Source organism: Ranitomeya imitator, chromosome 2, assembly GCF_032444005.1.
Source record: "Ranitomeya imitator isolate aRanImi1 chromosome 2, aRanImi1.pri, whole genome shotgun sequence".
In the NCBI taxonomy this organism is placed as follows: Eukaryota; Metazoa; Chordata; class Amphibia; order Anura; family Dendrobatidae; genus Ranitomeya; species Ranitomeya imitator.
Window position 1 is genome coordinate 311,226,862 of NC_091283.1, and position 21,693 is coordinate 311,248,554.

A 21,693-nucleotide genomic window follows, 5' to 3' on the forward strand; every position below is an offset into this window, starting at 1 on the left:
AGACTAAATTATTGTACACTCGCACTATGTGCATGATATTTTGAAGCTTTTTCTGTAACTTTTTTACTGAGAAAAACCTCATCAATCTTAAAATTCTCTACTTCACATTGGCTATACAAACTAGACCATAATTGTGAATCTGTATGGCTATGAATAAACTTAAACTCTATATTACCGTATATACTCGGGTATTAGCCGACCCGAGTATAAGCCGACCCCCCTAATTTTGCCACAAAAAACTGCGACAACTTATTGACTCGAGTATAAGCCTAGGGTGGAAAATGCAGCAGCTACCGGTAAATGTAAAAGATAAAAATAGATACTAATAAAAGTAAAACTAATTGAGACATCAGTAGGTTAAGTGTTTTTGAATATCCATATTGAATCAGGAGCCCCATATAATGCTCCATACAGTTCATGATGGCCCCATAAGATGCTCCATACAAAATACACCCCATATAATGCTGCACAAATGCTGATTATGGCCCCATAAGATGCTCCATACAGACATTTGCCCCATATAATGCTCCATAAATGCTGATTATGGCCCCAAAAGATGCTCCATTCAGTCATTTGCCTTATGTTATGCTCCATAAATGCTGATTATGGCCCCATAAGATGCTCCATACAGTCATTTGCCCCATATGCTGTTGCTGCAATACAAAAAAAAATCACATACTCACTTTTTGTCGCTCAGGCCCCCGACACTTGCTATACTCGCCTGCTCCGCGTTCCACCATCGCCAGCCACCGCTACGTTTCCCGTCCACTGCACTGACTGTTCAGGCAGAGGGCGGCACACACTAATCAGAGCAGGTGAGTATGCTTAGACAGCTGCCACTCCACCTCCCCTGCCGACCCCTGGGTATGACTCGAGTATAAGCCGAGAGGGGCAATTTCAGCCTAAAAAAATGGGCTGAAATTCTCGGCTTATACTCGAGTATATACGGTACATATCTTAGAATAATCATGAATAAAATCCATTTTCTCACCTATCGAATATCTTTTCCTCTCCTGGATTGATCCAACCGTCAATGGTTGGTCCTCTGTGTCTTTACTGATTCCTCAGACCTCCGTCTGGATGGGACACATGCAGCTCTTTATGGTTGGAGACACTCTAGGCTTTGTCTGATCCTTGTGACGTGATTTAGTGGAATTCCTGCGCCTTGAACAATAGTTGTTTAGCAGAGCTCTCCTTCTCCGCAGGGCTGGATTTAAGAGGTGGGTGGCCCGGGGCCCATTTTGGAGGGAGGCCCATTTTTCAAGGTGTTGCAATATGTAATGCAAAAACACAAAATGAACCGAACGTAAGTTTATTTACAGAAATCATTTAAGCAGAGTAATTCAGGTAAAATCATTCATTTTTTACAACCCGGGCACTTTCCTTGATTTTCGTGCTGCAAAATCACTAACGATGTCACTTAAGTCCAATTCACGCAGTATATCTGACTCGATGCTCATGATAGCCAAATTTACAAGTCGTTCCTGCTTCATGGATGACCTTAATCGATTTTCAACTAATTTGAGTTTTGAGAAGGAACACTCACCACTGCTGTTTGTTACCATCAAAATTAGATATATCCTTAGAGCTATCTCAATATTTGGCAAAGTGTCCTGCACACCCTTTTCCATGATAAACTTGCACATGAAAAGTTCAGTGCTGATATCTTTTGGCTCCTCGTCTGTGAATAAATTGGCAAATGTTGCAAACTGACTCAGTTCATCGATAAATGTAATGTCCAAGTCATCTGAATAAGACCTGACCAGTTGCTCAGCTGTGGTGTTAAGCTCGTTTGAAGACAGTTCTTTCAGATGGCTAAAAAAGCTAAATTTGCTTGATATATCTTTATATGCTTGAAGACATTGGTCAAGAGAAGCGATAAACTGCTCAATGATAGGCAAGAAAGTTTCTGTTCTGTATTTTTCAGAATGGCTGAGTTGTACTTCTTCGCTATGGCCATAATCCAATGGATTAATACACACGTTTCGGCGCCTGTGTCGAGTTATCGTTTGAACATACTCAGATGAACCAGACAGCTCTTCGCCTTGCTTCTCATAAATTTTGAAGGAGTCACTCATTGATGCGACATAGTTTTTTAAGCAGGTCAGTGACGCCACAGCAGTGTTTAGATCGAGTTTTGCGTGTTGTAGATTTTTACTAGTAGCATCTGTTCTTTGCAGGATATCATTCCAGAAGGTGGTGTTAATACCAATTTCAAGCTGATTCATTTGTCTTAACAGTCCTACTTCACACCGTGCACAGCTGTAGAAATTTGGGCTGTTTATATCAAAGATTGCTGCTGGGCTCTATATGTCAGAGGCTGCTGCTGGGCTGTATATGTATGAGAGGCTTCTGCTGGGCTGTATATATATATGAGGGGCTCAGGGCCGTATTTAGAGTTTCTGCTGCCCTAGGCACTTTTAGGGCTGCCTCCCCCATTGGTAAGTATGACACTATCGACAGTGACTTTGCCATAAATCGCTGATGTGAAGGTAGCCTTTTGTAGCAGGTCCAGCAGTTTTTACGCATTTGCCATGTAAAGGATCACTTACGGCAACACTGCGTTCGGCCTCATTCATTCCCTATGGGACTTGCGGACATGTGCGGCACTTGCGGTTTTGCCGCGATCCGGCAAATTGTGGTACTTGCAGCAATGGAAAAAACACTGCTAGCAGTGTTTTTTGTATCACTGCAAGTGCAAAACCACAAGTGCCGCACATGTCTGCAAGTAGCCATCACTACCTGTCCCTGCACCTTCCTAGCTCATCCCTAACCATCCCTCTCTGACCTAAAACTACACTATAAAGCTTTAGGAAAACAATTTATTAACTGTCATATTCCTATGATAATGAGGCTCCAGGCTACGGCGTAGACTGGGACGGGCAGTTTCCGGGTCTCCATTCACTCTGGGCACACCCTCAGTCCCTGCCTGTGCACAGACATCCCTCCACCGGACCCGGTAATCACCGCTCGCAGTGGCATACGGGCAGAGGTGTATCTAGGGTTTCTGGCACCAGGGGCAAGAATTCATTTTGGTGCCCTCCCCCCCACAGGACACATGCGATTTGCACACTTAGTCATGTACCGACGAGCCGCTCTCCCTAATGCTCTCAATGTTCAGTGAAAAACAGAGAAGCAGAAGAGAAGCTCGATGTCACAGGACCATAAATATGAAAATCACATATGAGTGACGTGTCCATGTGACGACTACTGGAACCTGCAGAGCTGAATCCTGACATCGCAGCTTCTGAATTCTCACAACTACTGTACTACACACTTTTAGGATTCTTCTTTGCCGGTGGACGGTCATGTCAGCACAAGTATGTGATTTGTATACTTCCGACCACATTCCGACTAGACGTGCCCGGCCTCGCTCAGTTCAATTTCATTGGTCAGCATGTGACCGCATTAATGTAAATCCCCAGCACGAGAGAATCCTGACAGCGTGCAGTGCGCACTGTGAAAATTAAGAAGTCTGCAGTCACAAAGAATGACTGCAGACTCATCACAAATCTGGACATCCCCTTTAATGCTCCTAACATAAATAAAAACATGAGAGTTAGTCAGTATCACAAATAACATTTACATCCAGGTACCTTATGAATGACGTCATCTCTGGAGTCGTTCTTCTTCTTTTCCTCATCTTGTCCAGACCCCATGAGGAGTTTTCTCATCCACAGCCATCTCTGCAGACTTCCATCTTCTCCGCTCTTTTGCAGAAAATCTCCACATGACGCCCTTAAAGATACAAGTGTCATTATAATGCTCCTGAATAAAAAATTGCCCCTCACTACATTTTCTGCACAAAATATGACCCCCACACTGTCCCTCTTATGGTCCATGCTCTTCACACTGACCTCTCCTTTCCATACCGACCCCCCATTTCACATTGTCCTCTCACACTGTGTACCCCTATAGGGCTCAGTATTTATACTGTACTCTCTCATCACACTCCCCCTCCTTGGTATACTGTCCCCTCCTGGCTGTGCCCTTACACTGTCCTTCCATGCTACGTCCCCACTACTCAGTTTCTATTCTGTGCCCACTCACTTTTCTGCACCCATACTATCTCCTCACACTATTCCCCTCCCTCCTCATACTGTCTCCTCTCACATCCCCCTGTTCACCATCCTGTCTTCTCATATATTTACCCCCTCACTTTCTATACTGCCTGCTCACCTGACTCCCCATACTTTGTCTGCACACATCCCATCAACCTTCACACCCAGTACTCTGTCCACATCCATTTTTCACATCGCTACTCATACTGTGTCCACACACATTCCCTCGTTCGCTCCTCATACTGTCTGCACCCATCCCCCCATATTGTTTCCTCACATATGCCCCAATTCCCCCATACTGTTTCCTCATACATGCCCCCATGCCCCAACACTGTTTCCTCATACATGTCCCCCATCCTCCCATCCTGTATGCATGGCTCGGCTCCCCCATACTCCCATCTTGTATGCATGGCTCGGCTCCCCCATACTCCCATCTTGTATGCATGGCTCAGCTCCTCCATACTCCCATCTTGTATGCAAGGTTTGGCTCCCCCATCCTCCCACCCTGTATGCATGGTTCCCCCATCCTGTATGCATGGCTCCCCCATCCTTCCATCCTGTATACATGGCTCGGCTCCCCCATCCTCCCACCCTGTATTCATGGTTCCCCCATCCTGTATGCATGGCTCCCCCATCCTCCCACCCTGTGTGCTCGGCTCCCCCATCCTCCCACCCTGTGTGCACGGCTCCTCTATCCTCCCACCCTGTGTGCACGGCTCCTCCATCCTCCCACCCTGTGTGCACAGCTCCTCCATCCTCCTACCCTGTGTGCACGGCTCCCCCATCCTCCCACCCTGTGTGCACGGCTCCTCCATCCTCCCACCCTGTGTGCACGGCTCCTCTATCCTCCCACCCTGTGTGCACGGCTCCTCCATCCTCCCACCCTGTGTGCACGGCTCCCCCATCCTCCCACCCTGTGTGCACGGCTCCCTCGTCCTCCCACCCTGTGTGCACGGCTACCGCATCCTCCCACCCTGTGTGCATGGCTCCCTCATCCTCCAACCCTGTGTGCATGGCTCCTCCATCCTCCCACCCTGTGTGCATGGCTCCTCTATCCTCCCGCTCCTCCATCCTCCCACCCTGTGTGCACGGCTCCCCCATCCTCCCACCCTGTGTGCACGGCTCCCCCATCCTTCCACCCTGTGTGCACGGCTACCGCATCCTCCCACCCTGTGTGCATGGCTCCCTCATCCTCCCACCCTGTGTGCATGGCTCCCCCATCCTCTCACCCTGTGTGCATGGCTCCCCCATCCTCCCACCCTGTATGTATGGCTGCCTCATCTTCCCACCCTATATGCATGGCTCCCTCATCCTCCCTCCCTGTATGCATGGCTCCGCCATTCACCCACCCTGTATGCATGGCTGCCCCATCTTCCCACCCTGTATGCATGGCCCCCACCCTGTATGCATGGCTGCCCCATCCTCCCACCCTGTATGCATGGCTCACCCATCCTCCCACCCTGTATGCATGGCTCCCCCATCCTCCCACGCTGTATGCATGGCTCCCCCATCCTCCCTCCCTGTATGCATGGCTTCCCCATCCTCCCACCCTGTAAACATGACTCCTCCGTCTTCCTCCATCCTCCTCCCATTCTCCTCTATCCTCCCCTTTCATACTCACCTTTCTCTCACCGTGCGGCGCTGAACTTCCTGGCATCTCTGTCCCCACAGCGTCTTCCTTCCTGTATGAGCTGTTACGTGGTACCGCTCACTAAGGTGATGAATATGCATCCATATTCATCACCTTAATGAGCGGTACCACGTGACCGCTGAGGACAGGACGAACTGCAGGCACTGAGACGGAGTTGCCGCAGGCACCGCTGGAGGAGGGTGAGTATGAAGTCTTCAGGGAGGGGGAGAGGGGGCGCTAGGGAGAGAGGGGGCGGGCGCTTGACCCCGGACTTTATAAAAAAAACAAAAAAAAACCCTTGTTCAAGTGCGCCCCCCCGCATCCTGCCACCCTAGGCACGTGCCCCTGCTGGGCTGTATATATATATATATATATATGAGGGGCTGCTGCTGGGCTGTATATATTATAAGCTGCTGCTGGGCTGTATATATATGAGGGGCTGCTGCCAGGCTGTATATATCAGAGGCTGTATATATCAGAGTCTGTTTACCTGTATATATAAGAGGCTGTTGCTGTGCTGGCTGTATATAGAATAGACCCTGAGGGGCTGTTTAAAGTGTATAAACAGCACTATACTGTAAACAGGTCCACACTATATACAGTTAGGGCCAGAAATATTTGGACAGTGACACAATTTTCGCGAGTTGGGCTCTGCATGCCACCACATTGGATTTGAAATGAAACCTCTACAACAGAATTCAAGTGCAGATTGTAACGTTTAATTTGAAGGGTTGAACAAAAATATCTGATAGAAAATATAGGAATTGTACACATTTCTTTACAAACACTCCACATTTTAGGAGGTCAAAAGTAATTGGACAAATAAACATAACCCAAACAAAATATTTTTATTTTCAATATTTTGTTGCAAATCCTTTGGAGGCAATCACTGCCTTACGTCTGGAACCCATGGACATCACCAAACGCTGGGTTTCCTCCTTCTTAATGCTTTGCCAGGCCTTTACAGCCGCAGCCTTCAGGTCTTGCTTGTTTGTGGGTCTTTCCGTCTTAAGTCTGGATTTGAGCAAGTGAAATGCATGCTCAATTGGGTTTAGATCTGGAGATTGACTTGGCCATTGCAGAATGTTCCACTTTTTGGCACTCATGAACTCCTGAGTAGCTTTGGCTGTATGCTTGGGGTCATTGTCCATCTGTACTATGAAGCGCCGTCCAATCAACTTTGCAGCATTTGGCTGAATCTGGGCTGAAAGTATATCCCGGTACACTTCAGAATTCATCCGGCTACTCTTGTCTGCTCTTATGTCATCAATAAACACAAGTGACCCAGTGCCATTGAAAGCCATGCATGCCCATGCCATCACGTTGCCTCCACCATGTTTTACAGAGGATGTGGTGTGCCTTGGATCATGTGCCGTTCCCTTTCTTCTCCAAACTTTTTTCTTCCCATCATTCTGGTACAGGTTGATCTTTGTCTCATCTGTCCATAGAATACTTTTCCAGAACTGAGCTGGCTTCTTGAGGTGTTTTTCTGCAAATTTAACTCTGGCCTGTCTATTTTTGGTATTGATGAATGGTTTGCATCTAGATGTGAACCCTTTGTATTTACTGTCATGGAGTCTTCTCTTTACTGTTGACTTAGACACAGATACACCTACTTCACTGAGAGTGTTCTGGACTTCAGTTGATGTTGTGAACGGGTTCTTCTTCACCAAATTAAGTATGCGGCGATCATCCACCACTGTTGTCATCCGTGGACGCCCAGGCCTTTTTGAGTTCCCAAGCTCACCAGTCAATTCCTTTTTTCTCAGAATGTACCCAACTGTTGATTTTGCTACTCCAAGCATGTCTGCTATCTCTCTGATGGATTTTTTCTTTTTTTTTCAGCCTCAGGATGTTCTGCTTCACCTCAATTGAGAGTTCCTTTGACCGCATGTTGTCTGCTCACAGCAACAGCTTCCAAATGCAAAACCACACACCTGGAATCTACCTCTGACCTTTTAACTACTTCATTGATTACAGGTTAACGAGGGAGACGCCTTCAGAGTTAATTGCAGCCCTTAGAGTCCATTGTCCAATTACTTTTGGTCCCTTGAAAAAGAGGACGCTATGCATTACAGAGCTATGATTCCTAAACCCTTTCTCCGATTTGGATGTGGAAACTATCATATTGCAGCTGGGAGTGTGCACTTTCAGCCCATATTATATATATAATTGTATTTCTGAACATGTTTTTGTAAACAGCTAAAATAACAAAACTTGTGTCACTGTCCAAATATTTCTGGCCCTAACTGTACATACAGTATACACAGACACACTGTAATGCAGGATATAGTGTGGACCTGTATATACAGTATGGTATGTAGGACAGGAGCTTCAAGAAAGATACACAGACAGATACACACACACAGACATACACACACAGACAGATAGAGATCACACTCACCCACCGCGCAACTGTGAAGACTGAACCACTTCACCTCTGGATCTTCAGTGACTGAAGATCCAGAGTGAAGTCCTGCCGTGCTCCGCGGTGGAGAATCCTCTTCTCGCACCAACATCGTGGCTCCGCCTCCTTCCTCGAAGGTCGCTGAGCAAACTCTCATCTGATCTAATCCGAGGGAGCGATCATATAGCTGAATAGGGAGCGCCTAGAAGCTTCTGTTGGGATCGGAGAAGGCTGCCGCATGCCATAAGCTAAGCATTAGGTACAGGGAGGGTACTAAGGAAGTCTGGCTAGGCTAGCCAGGTCAGTGGATGCTGACGCAGGTCAGGTACCATGACTCTGCTGCTCTGCGCCAGCCACTGAGATGTAGGACCATAGCCAGGTCCCTACACTTTCAATAGTTTCTCTTTTGTTAAATGTTCGTTATCATTAGAAACGGTTCACAGCAAAGAGACGTGTATTTTACATGTTTTGAGATATTTATATCTTTTACATGTTTTGAGATATTTATATTGGTGGGAGACCCCCGCTTGGTGGGTGGCCCAGGGCCCAGGCCCCTTGGGCCCCCCCCTAAATCCGGGCCTGCTCCTCCGTGTGCAAGGGAAAGGAATCCACACAAAATAGCACAAAAAATCAGATTTGGCTGAGACTCGCCATAATGCTAGAAAAAATATCACTTCCTTACTTTTTTAAGTAAGAGGACGGTGAGGATAAAAAGGAAAGCAATATTGAATTGCGTGGATAAAACAAATCTTGTTTAATGTTGATTCAAAAAGTGATTACAAAAATGAGGAAAAATAAGTTCATAAGTTCATAGCACACAAAAAATAAGAGACAAAAAGCATTCATTGGTCTTGAGGCATGATGTGGTCCATGTTGGAGATTCTCAAGGTATGAGAGATCTGTTTCAGTAGGAGTTTGGTCGGCTTATATACTATTTTGACCCATAGACTTACATTGGTTTCTATTTTTCCTATCTCATAACCACATATGGTGTTCTGCCGCTATGTTCGTAGCTTTTGCAGTACCATATTAGAAGAACACTAGTAACATATGGAATATGCATATTAGTTTTGTACATTACCTCATTTTGAAATGCTTAAGCCTATAGCCTGTGACCTTTAAAAGAACCATTCACTGTCTCCAAATAAACATATATTGACAGTTCTGACAAGAGCCCTATAGTTATGACAAACAGAGAACAGATGTATCTAGCAAGATTCTCAAAATAGCTGTCACATACTAAAAAGAATCTCTGATTTCTAGTTAGATTCTGCATGTACAGTATATTAAGTAATCTATATTTTTTATTATTGTTATATTAATACTAGATGGTGGTCTGTTTCTAACGCATCGGGTATTCTAGAATATGTATGTAGTTTATTTATGAAGTTTTCAGAATAATGCAATTTATACAAAGGATTCAGCCGTCCGGCAGCGACCAATTAGCGAAGTGTGGTTTAAATTCCGCGCAAATTCGTGGGCGGACTGCTCCTGTTGCTGATTGGTCACGCCCGGCCAGGCGTGACCAATCAGTGAAGCCAGGGCCTGCTCCAGGTTTTTGAGGGACCCGGGTGAAAGAGTCTCAGTGGGCCACCCTCTTTAACACGTACCACGATTCATGATGCACACATACAGCAGAGAAATATAGCACAGCCAAGTAGCATATAACACAGCCCACGTAGTATATAACACAGCCCACATAGTATATAGCACAGCCACGTAGTATATAGCACAGCCACGTAGTATATAACACAGCCAAGTAGCATATAACACAGCCCACATAGTATATAACACAGCCCACGTAGTATATAGCACAGCCACATAGTATATAACACAGCCCACATAGTATATAACACAGCCACGTAGTATATAGCACAGCCACGTAGTATATTGCCCAGCCACGTAGTATATAGCAGAGCCCACGTAGTAAATAGCACAGACACGTAGCATATTGCCCAGCCAAGTAGCATATTGCCCAGCCACGTAGTATATTATTATTAATATTATTATTATTATTTATTTATATAGCACCATTGATTCCATGGTGCTTTACATGAGAAGGGGTTACATAGAAGTTACAGATATCACTTACAGTAAACAAACTAACAATGACAGACTGATACAGAGGGGCGAGGACCCTGCCCTTGCGGGCTTACATTCTACAAGATTATGGGGAAGGAGACAGTAAGTTGAGGGTTGCAGGAGCTCTGATGTTGGTGAGGCGGTAGCTTCGGTAGTGATGAGGAGGCAGCGGGGTCAGTGCAGGCTGTAAGCTTTCCTGAAGAGGTGGGTTTTCAGGTTCCGTTTGAAGGATCCGAATGTGGTTGATAGTCGGACGTGTTGGGGCAAAGAATTCCAGAGGATGGGGGATATTCGGGAGAAGTCTTGGAGGCGGTTGGATGAGGAGTGAATAAGTGTGGAGGAGAGAAGGAGGTCTTGGGAGGACTGAAGATCACATGAGGGCAGATATCGGAAGATTAGTTCAGAGATATATGGAGGAGATAAACCATTATTTCTTATTTTTAGGGACTCTATAGTGACGGGGTCTGTTCCGCAGGACTGGCGCATAGCAAATGTGGTGCCAATATTCAAAAAGGGCTCTAAAAGTGAACCTGGAAATTATAGGCCAGTAAGTCTAACCTCTATTGTTGGTAAAATATTTGAAGGGTTTCTGAGGGATGTTATTCTGGATTATCTCAATGAGAATAACTGTTTAACTCCATATCAGCATGGGTTTATGAGAAATCGCTCCTGTCAAACCAATCTAATCAGTTTTCATGAAGAGGTAAGCTATAGGCTGGACAACAGTGAGTCATTGGACGTGGTATATCTCGATTTTTCCAAAGAGTTTGATACCGTGCCGCACAAGAGGTTGGTACACAAAATGAGAATGCTTGGTCTGGGGGAAAATGTGTGTAAATGGGTTAGTAACTGGCTTAGTGATAGAAAGCAGAGGGTGGTTATAAATGGTATAGTCTCTAACTGGGTCGCTGTGACCAGTGGGGTACCACAGGGGTCGGTATTGGGACCTCTTCTCTTCAACATATTCATTAATGATCTGGTAGAAGGTTTACACAGTAAAATATCGATATTTGCAGATGATACAAAACTATGTAAAGCAGTTAATACAAGAGAAGATAGTATTCTGCTACAGATGGATCTGGATAGGTTGGAAACTTGGGCTGAAAGGTGGCAGATGAGGTTTAACAATGATAAATGTAAGGTTATACACATGGGAAGAAGGAATCAATATCACCATTACACACTGAACGGGAAACCACTGGGTAAATCTGACAGGGAGAAGGACTTGGGGATCCTAGTTAATGATAAACTTACCTGGAGCAGCCAGTGCCAGGCAGCAGCTGCCAAGGCAAACAGGATCATGGGGTGCATTAAAAGAGGTCTAGATACACATGATGAGAGCATTATACTGCCTCTGTACAAATCCCTAGTTAGACCGCACATGGAGTACTGTGTCCAGTTTTGGGCACCGGTGCTCAGGAAGGATATAATGGAACTAGAGAGAGTACAAAGGAGGGCAACAAAATTAATAAAGGGGATGGGAGAGCTACAATACCCAGATAGATTAGCAAAATTAGGATTAATTAGTCTAGAAAAAAGACGACTGAGGGGGCGATCTAATAACCATGTATAAGTATATAAGGGGACAATACAAATATCTCGCTGAGGATTTGTTTGTACCAAGGAAGGTGATGGGCACAAGGGGGCATTCTTTGCGTCTGGAGGAGAGAAGGTTTTTCCACCAACATAGAAGATGATTCTTTACTGTTAGGGCAGTGAGAATCTGGAATTGCTTGCCTGAGGAGGTGGTGATAGCGAACTCAGTCGAGGGGTTCAAGAGAGGCCTGGATGTCTTCCTGGAGCAGAACAATATTGTATCATATAATTATTAGGTTCTGTAGAAGGATGTAAATCTGGGGATTTATTATGATGGAATATAGGCTGAACTGGATGGACAAGTGTCTTTTTTCGGCCTTACTAACTATGTTACTATGTTACTATGTTACAGGTTATGGATCGCTTTGTAGGTCAGTATTAGTAATTTGAACTGGATATGCTGAGGGAATGGGAGCCAGTGAAGAGACTTGCAGAGGGGGGAAGCAGAGGAGTAGCAAGGAGAGAGATGAATTAGTCGGGCAGCAGAGTTAGGCCGGCCTCACACTAGCGTGTTTTACAGACGTATGAGAGGTGCCGAAAATACGGATTGCATACGGTACAATGATTCTCTATGCCCCAGCTCCTATCTGCCGTATTTTACTGATCCGTATTATACGGTCTTCTATGGCCATAGAAAATCGCAGCATGCTGCATTTGTCATCGTATTGCGCCAAAAAATACGCCAATGAAAGTCTATGGGGGCGAGAAAAATACGGATTACACACGGACCAACAGTGTGACTTGCGAGAAATACGTAGCGGTGTTCTCGAGAAAAGCCGGCAATTCAGTGTGGTGTACAGTAAAATCACACTGACAGGTTAGAATAGAATAGCTAAGATAAATGTCTACACATAGTATAGGGGTATATATATATATATATGTCAGTGAGACACATATATGTATATATTAATATTCCATACGGCGCTAGATAGCTTAAAAGCCGGTAATTCAATTGCCAGCTTTTCCTATCTCCTTCACAAACCCGACATGATATGAGACATGGTTTACATACAGTAAATATACTAATGTTAGTAGTGTGTATGTGCAAAATTTGGGCGCTCTAGCTATTAAATTAAAGGGTTATATCTCAGAAAAAATTGGTGTGGGTTCCCGCGCAATTCATTCAGCGAATGAATGGAATGTAGGTGAATGACCTGTAGTTACCTCGAGTTGCGGTGATGCGCCCTCTGCTGGATGTCCTCATATGAACTTGAGCCTGGGAAAATATTCTGAAAAGTTCCCAGGCTCGAGTTCATATGAGGACATCCAGCAGAGGGCGCATCACCGTAACTCGAGGTAACTACAGGTCATTCACCTACATTCCATTCATTTGCTGGGTTTTTACAGCCAGAGGCGTCTGCATTAGCAGGCTTCTGCTTGTAAAATTAGTTAACCCTTTCAGATGGATTTACAGCGTGGGACGAGACTGATCATTGGAAGGTATGGAATATTGTTGTTTGTTTTTTTACATTTGTTCCAGGTGACAAGGGTCTTCAGGTGAATTACCAGTATAATAAAATATTACAACAACCTGTGTATTTATTTCATTAAAATACTTTGTAATAATGTGTGTGTGTTTTTTAACCATTTCATACTATTGGATTAATAATGGATAGGTGTCATAATTGACGCCTATCCATTATTAATCTGGCTTAATGTCATCTTAAAATAGCAAGGTGACATTAACCCTTCATTACCCCATATCCCATGCTACACGGGAATGGGAAGAAAGTGGCCAAGTGCCAGAATAGGCGCATCTTCCAGATGTGCCTTTTCTGGGGTGGCTGGGGGCAGATGTTTTTAGCCATGGGGGGTCCAATAACCATGGACCCTTTCCAGGCTATTAATATCTGCCCTCAGTCACTGGTTTTACCATTCTGGCAGAGAAAATTGCACGGGAGCCCATGCCATTTTTTTCCGTGATTTAACCCTTTAATAGCTAGAGCGCCCAAATTTTGCACATACACACTACTAACATTAGTAGTGTGGAATATGCAAAAAAAAAAAAGGGATATGAGATGGTTTACTGTATGTAGACCATGTCTCATATCATGTCGGGTTTGTGAAGGAGATAGGAAAAGCTGGCAATTGAATTACCGGCTATTAAGCTATCCAGCGCTGTATGATATATTAATATATACATATATGTGTCTCACTGACATATCTTCTATATAATTGTCTAAGGGTCACTTTTGTTTGTCTGTCTGTCCTTCTATCACGGTTATTCATTCGCTGATTGGTCTTGCCAGCTGCCTGTCATGGCTGCCGCGACCAATCAGCGACGGGCACAGTCCGGAAGAAAATGGCCGCTCCTTACTCCTCGCAGTCAGTGCCTGTCGCCCGCATACTCCCCTCCGGTCACCGCTAACACAGGGTTAATGCCGGCGGTAACGAACTGCGTTATGCCGCGGGTAACGCACTCCGTTACCGCCGCAATTAACCCTGTGTGTCCCCAACTTTTTACTATTGACGCTGCCTATGCGGCATCAATAGTAAAAAATGTAATTTTAAAAATAATAATTAAAAAAAAACCTGCTATACTCACCCTCCGTTGCAGCTCGCGCCAGCCGCCATCTTCCATTGCAGGTTCCGGTGGCAGAAGGACCGCAACGTCATCACAGGCCCTGCGCGACAAGGACCTGCCATGACGTCACGGTCATGTGACCGCGATGTCATCACAGGCCCTGCGCGCCTGCGCTACAAAGACCTGCCATGACATCATGGTCATGTGACCGCAACGTCATCACAGGTCCTGCACTAATACCAACCCTGGGACCGGAATCTGCAGTGGACTACAAGGGCTCCCTCGGAAAGGTGAGTATATGTTTTTTCTTTATTTTTTCACTTGTGACAAACCTGGCTGGGCAATATACTACGTGACTGGCCAATATACTACGTGGCTCTGTGCTGTATACTACTTCGCTGTGCAATATACTACGTGGCTCTGTGCTGTATACTACGCCACTGGGCAATATACTACGTGACTGGGCAATATACTACGTCACTGGGCAATATACTGCGTGACTGGGCAATACACTACGTCACTGGGCAATATACTATGTGGCTCTGTGCTGTATACTACGTGACTGGGCAATATACTACGGCCCTGGGCAATATACTACGTGGCTCTGTGCTGTATACTACGTCACTGGGCAATATACTACGTCACTGGGCAATATACTATGTGGCTCTGTGCTGTATACTACGTCACTGGGCAATATACTACGTCACTGGGCAATATACTACGTGGCTGCGCAATATACTACGTAACTGGGCAATATACTATGTGGCTGGGCAATATACTACGTCACTAGGCAATATACTACATGGCTGGCCAATATATTACGTCACTGGGCAATATACTACGTGACTGGGCAATATACTACGTGGCTGGTCAATATATTACATCACTGGGCAATATACTACGTCACTGGGCAATATACTATGTAGCTCGGCAATATACTACGGAACTGGGCAATATACTATGTGGCTGGGCAATATACTACGTGGCTGCGCAATATACTACATCACTAGGCAATATACTACGTAACTGGGCAATATACTACGTGACTGGGCAATATACTACGTGGCTGGTCAATATATTACTTCACTGGGCAATATACTACGTCACTGGGCAATATACTACGTGGCTGGGCAATATACTACGTGGCTGGGCAATATACTACGTGGCTGGGCCATATACTACGTCGCTTGGCAATATACTATGTGGCTGGGCAATATACTACGTGGGCTGTGCGATATACTACGTGGACATGCATATTCTAAAATACCCGATGCGTTAGAATCGGGCCACCATCTAGTATATATATATATAGAGAGAGAGAGAGAGACAGTATATATGTTTTTACGATTATTTGAGCCCATGGATCCATTGTATGTCCGTATGTCGGTTTTGCAAGCCTGCGAGAAAATCTCGCAGTACGGATGCCATACGGATTACATACGGAGGATGCCATGCACAAAATATGCTGACACACCCTGCCTACGGATGACATACGGATCACTATTTTGGGGACTTTTCTGCATATTACGGCCGTAAATAACGGACCGTATTTTTATACGCTGAGTGTGAGGCCGGCCTTAAGGATGGACTGGAGAGGTGCAAGGGTGTTAGCAGGGAGGCCGCAGAAAAGGATGTTGCAGTAGTCAAGGCGGGAGATGATGAGGGCATGCACAAGCATTTCAGTAGATTGACTGTTGAGGAAAGGACGGATTCTGGAGATATTGTTGAGCTGGAGGCGACAGGAGGTGGAAAGAGCTTGGATGTGCGGTTTGAAGGACAGGGCAGAGTCGAAGGTTACTCCGAGGCAGTGGACTTCCTGTACGGGGGAAAGCATGATGTCATTGATTGGTCAGGTAAGGAAGATCTATGGGATGGAGGAAAGATGATGAGTTCAGATTTGTCCACATTGAGTTTGAGGAAGCGAGAGGAGAAGAAGGAGGATATAGCACAGACACGTAGCATATTGCCCAGCCACGTAGTATATTGACCAGCCACGTAGTATATTGCCCAGCCGCGTAGTATATTGCCCAGTCACGTAGTATATAGCACAGACAAGTCATATATAGCACAGACACGTAGCATATTGCCGAGCCACATAATATATTGCACAGCCACATAGTATATTGCCCAGCCACGTAGTATATAGCACAGACACGTAGTATATAGCACCGACACATATTATATAGCACAAACACGTAGAATATTGCCCAACCACATAAAAATTGTTATATACTCACCTTCCGTTGGCCCCTGGATCCAGCCCAGGCGTTTACCGATGCTTCTCGCGACGCTCCGGTCCCAAGAGTGCATTGCGGTCTCGCGAGATGACATAGAGGTCTCACGAGACCGCTACGTCATCATCTCGCGAGACCGCAATGCATGGACCGGACCGTCGCGAGGAGCCGGAAAAGTCTGGGCTGGATCCGGGGACAGACAAAAGGTGAGTATATAATGATTTTTAAATTTTTTACATTATTTTTAACATTAGATCTTTTTACTATTGATGATGCATAGGCAGCATCAATAGTAAAAAGCTGGTCACACAGGGTTAATAGAAGTGCGTTACACCGCGGCATAATGCGGTCCTTTAACGCTGCCATTAACCCTGTGTGAGCGCTGACTGGAGGGGAGTATGGAGCGGGCACTGACGGCAGGGGAGTAGGGAATGGCCATTTCGCGGCTGCACTGTGCCCGCCATTGATTGGTCGTGGCCGTTTGACCAATCAGTGACTTGGGATTTCCGTGACAGACAGACAGACAGAAAGATGGAAGTGACCCTTAGACAATTATATAGTAGATTTTACAGTTAGGAGCTGGGATGCAGATGTGGAAGTGGGGCTGTTAATGGGGATATTGAAGTCTCCGAGTATAAGGGTTGGTAATTTTTAGGACATGAAGTGCGGCACCCAGACAGAGAAATGATCAAGGAAGTGGGTGGGTGAGCCTGGGGGACGGTATATGGCAGCAACTCTGAGGGAGAGGGGATGGAAGAGCCTGATAGTGTTGACCTCACAAGAAAGGAATGAGAGTGATGGAACTGGGGGGATGAGCTGGAAAGTGCATTGTGGGGACAGGAGTATGCCGACTCCACCACCAAGTCTGTTTGCGGGTCTCAGGGAATGGGAAAAGTGTAAGCTGCCATGAGAAAGAGCAGCAGGGGAGACAGTGTCAGAATCCTGAATCCAGGTGGATGTGGAGGGCAAGGGCACACAGGGAAATAGAAATAAGGCACATGGTTAAAAGGGAGTATATAGTGTGGGTTACCGTCTCCTGCCCTAACTGCCATTGAATTAGCTGCTTCTTCTAGATACTTAGCTACAGGGATACTTTGCTGAAGGGTCATGTGCATGCACCCCACACACGTGCACCCCTTAGGAAGCTACTAAAGTTATAGAGTTGAATAGAGGGTCAGGTGAGAGGGATTGCAGGAGCTGGTTAGGGATAAATTAGCAGCTGGCCAACACACCAGGGGGTGGATAGAAGATCAAATACACTAGGCCTGGCTACATCTATATGCTATATCACCTTTCACTAGATAACTAGTGTTGAGCGATACCTTCCAATATTTGAAAGTATCGGTATCGGATGGTATCGGCCGATATCCAAAAAATATCGGATATTGCTGATACCGATACCCGATACCAATGCAAGTCAATGGGACACAAATATCGGAAGGTATCCTGGATGGTTCCCAGGGTCTGGAGGAGAGGAAACTCTCCTTCAGGCCCTGGGATCCATATTCATGTAAAAAATAAAGAAGAAAAATAAAAAATATGGCTATACTCACCCCTCCGAAGGACCCTGGCTGTCACCGCTGCGAGCGTCCGCCTCCGTTCCTGAGAATTGCAGAGAGTGACCACTCACGTGACCGCGACGTCATCGAAGGTCTTTCACTCTCAGCATTCTTAGGAACTGAGGCAGACGCTCGCAGCAGTGACAGCCAGGGTCCTTCGGAGGGGTGAGTATAGCCATATTTTTTATTTTTATTCTTTATTTTTTACATGAATATGGATCCCAGGGCCTGAAGGAGAGTTTCCTCTCCTCCAGACCCTGGGAACCATACGCACCGCACACGCCGAAGATGACTGGGAACTTATAGGAACTTCCGATTCCGATATCACAAAAATATCGGATCTCGATATCAGAATTCCGATACAGCAAATATCGGCCGATACCCGATACTTGCAGTATCGGAATGCTCAACACTATAGATAACATCTACAGTGACCTCATGATGAATGTACAGCAGTGAGCATTGAATAGAATGCAACAGATGAATTATAGCAAAGATTCAGCAGGCAGTGTTGTTATATACCATTCAAAATTGTTGCAGGATGACAACCTCATACACTCCATACACACACGGCTCTGCTCCATACACCTCGTACACACACGGCTCTGCTCCATACACCTCGTACACACACGGCTCTGCTCCGTACACCTCGTACACACACGGCTCTGCTCCGTACACCTCGTACACACACGTCTCTGCTCCGTACACCTCGTACACACACGGCTCTGCTCCGTACACCTCGTACACACACGGCTCTGCTCCATACACCTCGTACACACACGGCTCTGCTCCGTACACCTCGTACACACACGGCTCTGCTCCATACACCTCGTACACACACGGCTCTGCTCCATACACATCGTACACACACGGCTCCGCTCCATACACCTCGTACACACACGGCTCTGCTCCATACACCTCGTACACACACGGCTCTGCTCCATACACCTCGTACACACACGGCTCCGCTCCATACACCTCGTACACACACGGCTCTGCTCCATACACCTCGTACACACACGGCTCTGCTCCATACACCTCGTACACACACGGCTCCGCTCCGTACACACGGCTCCGCTCTGAACACCCCATACACACACGACTTTTACACACACGACTCTGCTCCGTACACCTCATACGCACAGGGCTCCGCTCCATACACCTCGTACACACACGGCTCCGCTCTGTACACCTCGTACACACCGAACACACAGCTCTGCTACATCCACACTGTAAACCCCTACTGACCCCACACATAAACTTCCCCTCATCCAGCACCATGACAACCAGCACAGCAGAGTCCTGCATACACTGAGGCCCCTGATCATGTGACCCCTGACTCCTCCCCTCCTGTGACCTCATCGCAGGTCCTGTGCACACAGAACTGCCATATATGTGGAGTGTGGTTCTGCGGGTGGATGTCGGTGCTGGAGGCTCCATTATTCTCTATGTGGAGTGCGGCTCTGCGGGTGGAGGTAGGTGCTGGAGGCTCCATTATTCTCTACTAGATGGTCTCCCGATTCTAACGCATTGGGTATTCTACAATATGTATGTATGTATATAGCAACCACATAGTATATAGCACAGGCCACGTAGTATATAGGAGCCATGTAGTATATAGCAGACAAATACTACGTGGCCTGTGCTATATACTATGTGACGGCTATATACATACATATTGTAGAATACCCAATGCGTTAATACAGGCCACGCAATATATAACAGTGGCCACGCAGTATATAACACAGCCCAAACAGTATATAACAGCCCACATACTATATAACACAGCCCACGCAGTATATAACACAGGCGATGTACTATATAAAACAGGCCACGTAATATATAACACAGCCCATGCAGTATATAACACTGTCCACGTAATATATAGCACAGCCCACGCAGTATATAACACTGGCCACGTAATATATAGCACAGCCCACGCAGTACATAACACTGGCCACATAGTCTCTAACACTGGCCAGGTAGTATATAGCAGCCATGCGGTATATAACACAGCCCACGTAGTATATAACATTGGCCACGTAATATATAGCACAGCCCATGCAGTATATAACACTGGCCACATAATATATAGCACAGCCCATGCAGTACATAACACAGCCCACATAGTATGTAACACTGGCCAGGTAGTATATAGCAGCCACGCGGTATATAACACAGCCCACGTAGTATATATCACTGGCCACGTAATATATAGCACAGCCCATGCAGTATATAACACTGGCCACGTAATATATAGCACAGCCCACGCAGTACATAACAGAGCCCACATAGTATGTAACACTGGCCAGGTAGTATATAGCAACCACGCGGTATATAACTCAGCCCACAAAGTATATATCACTGGCCACGTAATATATAGCACAGCCCACGCAGTACATAACACAGCCCACATAGTATGTAACACTGGCCAGGTAGTATATAGCAGCCACGCGGTATATAGCACAGCCCAGGTAGTATATAGCAGTGTGGGCACCATATCCCTGTTAAAAAAAAAAATAGTTATATTCTCACCCGCCGGGATCCAATCCAGCGAAGCTCTGACGATAAGCGCGTTTCGGCGGACTACGGAAGGTGAGAATAGCAGGTTTTTTGTTTTTGTATTATTTTTAACATTACATCTTTTTACTATTGATGCTGCATAGGCAGCATCAATAGTAAAAAGTTGGGGACACACAGGGTTAATAGCAGCGGTAACGTAGTGCGTTACCCGCGGCATAACGCGGTCCGTTACCGCTGGCATTAACCCTGTGTGGGCGAGACCAATCAGCGAAGCTGGATTAAATCCCACACCAATGTCGCTGATTGGGCACGAGCAATTAGCGAAGCAGGATTTAAATCCCATTGCAATGTCACTGATTGGTCACGCGGTGCCTTGCGGTCTCACGAGATGATAACGTAGTGGTTTCGCGAGACCGCCATGTCACCATCTTGTGAGATCGCAATGCATGGAGCAGTCACCGAAACGTCGCGAGCAGCGGGAAAGGCCTGTTGTGAATCCGAGGGGCCGACGGACGGTGAGTATATAATGATTTTTTATTTTTTTAATTATTTTTAACATTAGATCTTTTCACTATTGATGCTGCATACACAGCATCAATAGTAAAAAGTTGGTCACAGAGGGTTAATAGCAGCGTTAATGAAGTGCGTTACACCGCGGCATAACGCGGTGTAACGCAGCCATTAACACTGTGACAGAAAGACAGACAGACAGACAGATGGAAGTGACCCTTAGACAATTATATAGTAGAAGTGGAGTGCGGCTCTGCAGGTGGTGGTCGGTGCTGGAGGCTCCATTATTCTCTATGTGGAGTGCGGCTCTGCGGGTGGAGGTCGGTGCTGGAGGCTCCATTATTCTCTATGTGGAGTGTGGCTCTGCGGGTGGAGGTAGGTGCTGGAGGCTCCATTATTCTCTATGTGGAGTGCGGCTCTGCGGGTGGAGGTCGGTGCTGGAGGCCCCATTATTCTCTATGTGGAGTGCGGCTCTGGGGGTGGAGGTCGGTGCTGGAGGCTCCATTATTCTCTATGTGGAGTGCGGCTCTGCGGGTGGAGGTCGGTGCTGGAGGCTCCATTATTCTC

General features: G+C 46.2%; 1 protein-coding gene across 4 annotated transcripts in view; it reads left to right on the forward strand.

Annotated features, from left to right (window-relative positions):
• Positions 1–21,693, forward strand: part of LOC138663404 (oocyte zinc finger protein XlCOF22-like) — a 105,610-nt gene that overhangs the window by 76,324 nt on the left and 7,593 nt on the right. The window contains exon 1 of one of the 4 annotated variants that reach the window (XM_069749590.1): positions 1,928–2,103. The exons of 1 other annotated variant lie outside the window; for it this stretch is intronic. The gene's annotated coding sequence lies outside the window, so the exon portion shown is untranslated. Of the gene's footprint in view, positions 1–1,927; positions 2,104–19,455; positions 19,569–21,693 lie in introns of those variants that run through there. 2 more of the 4 variants (XM_069749589.1, XM_069749592.1) reach the window with 2 other exon arrangements.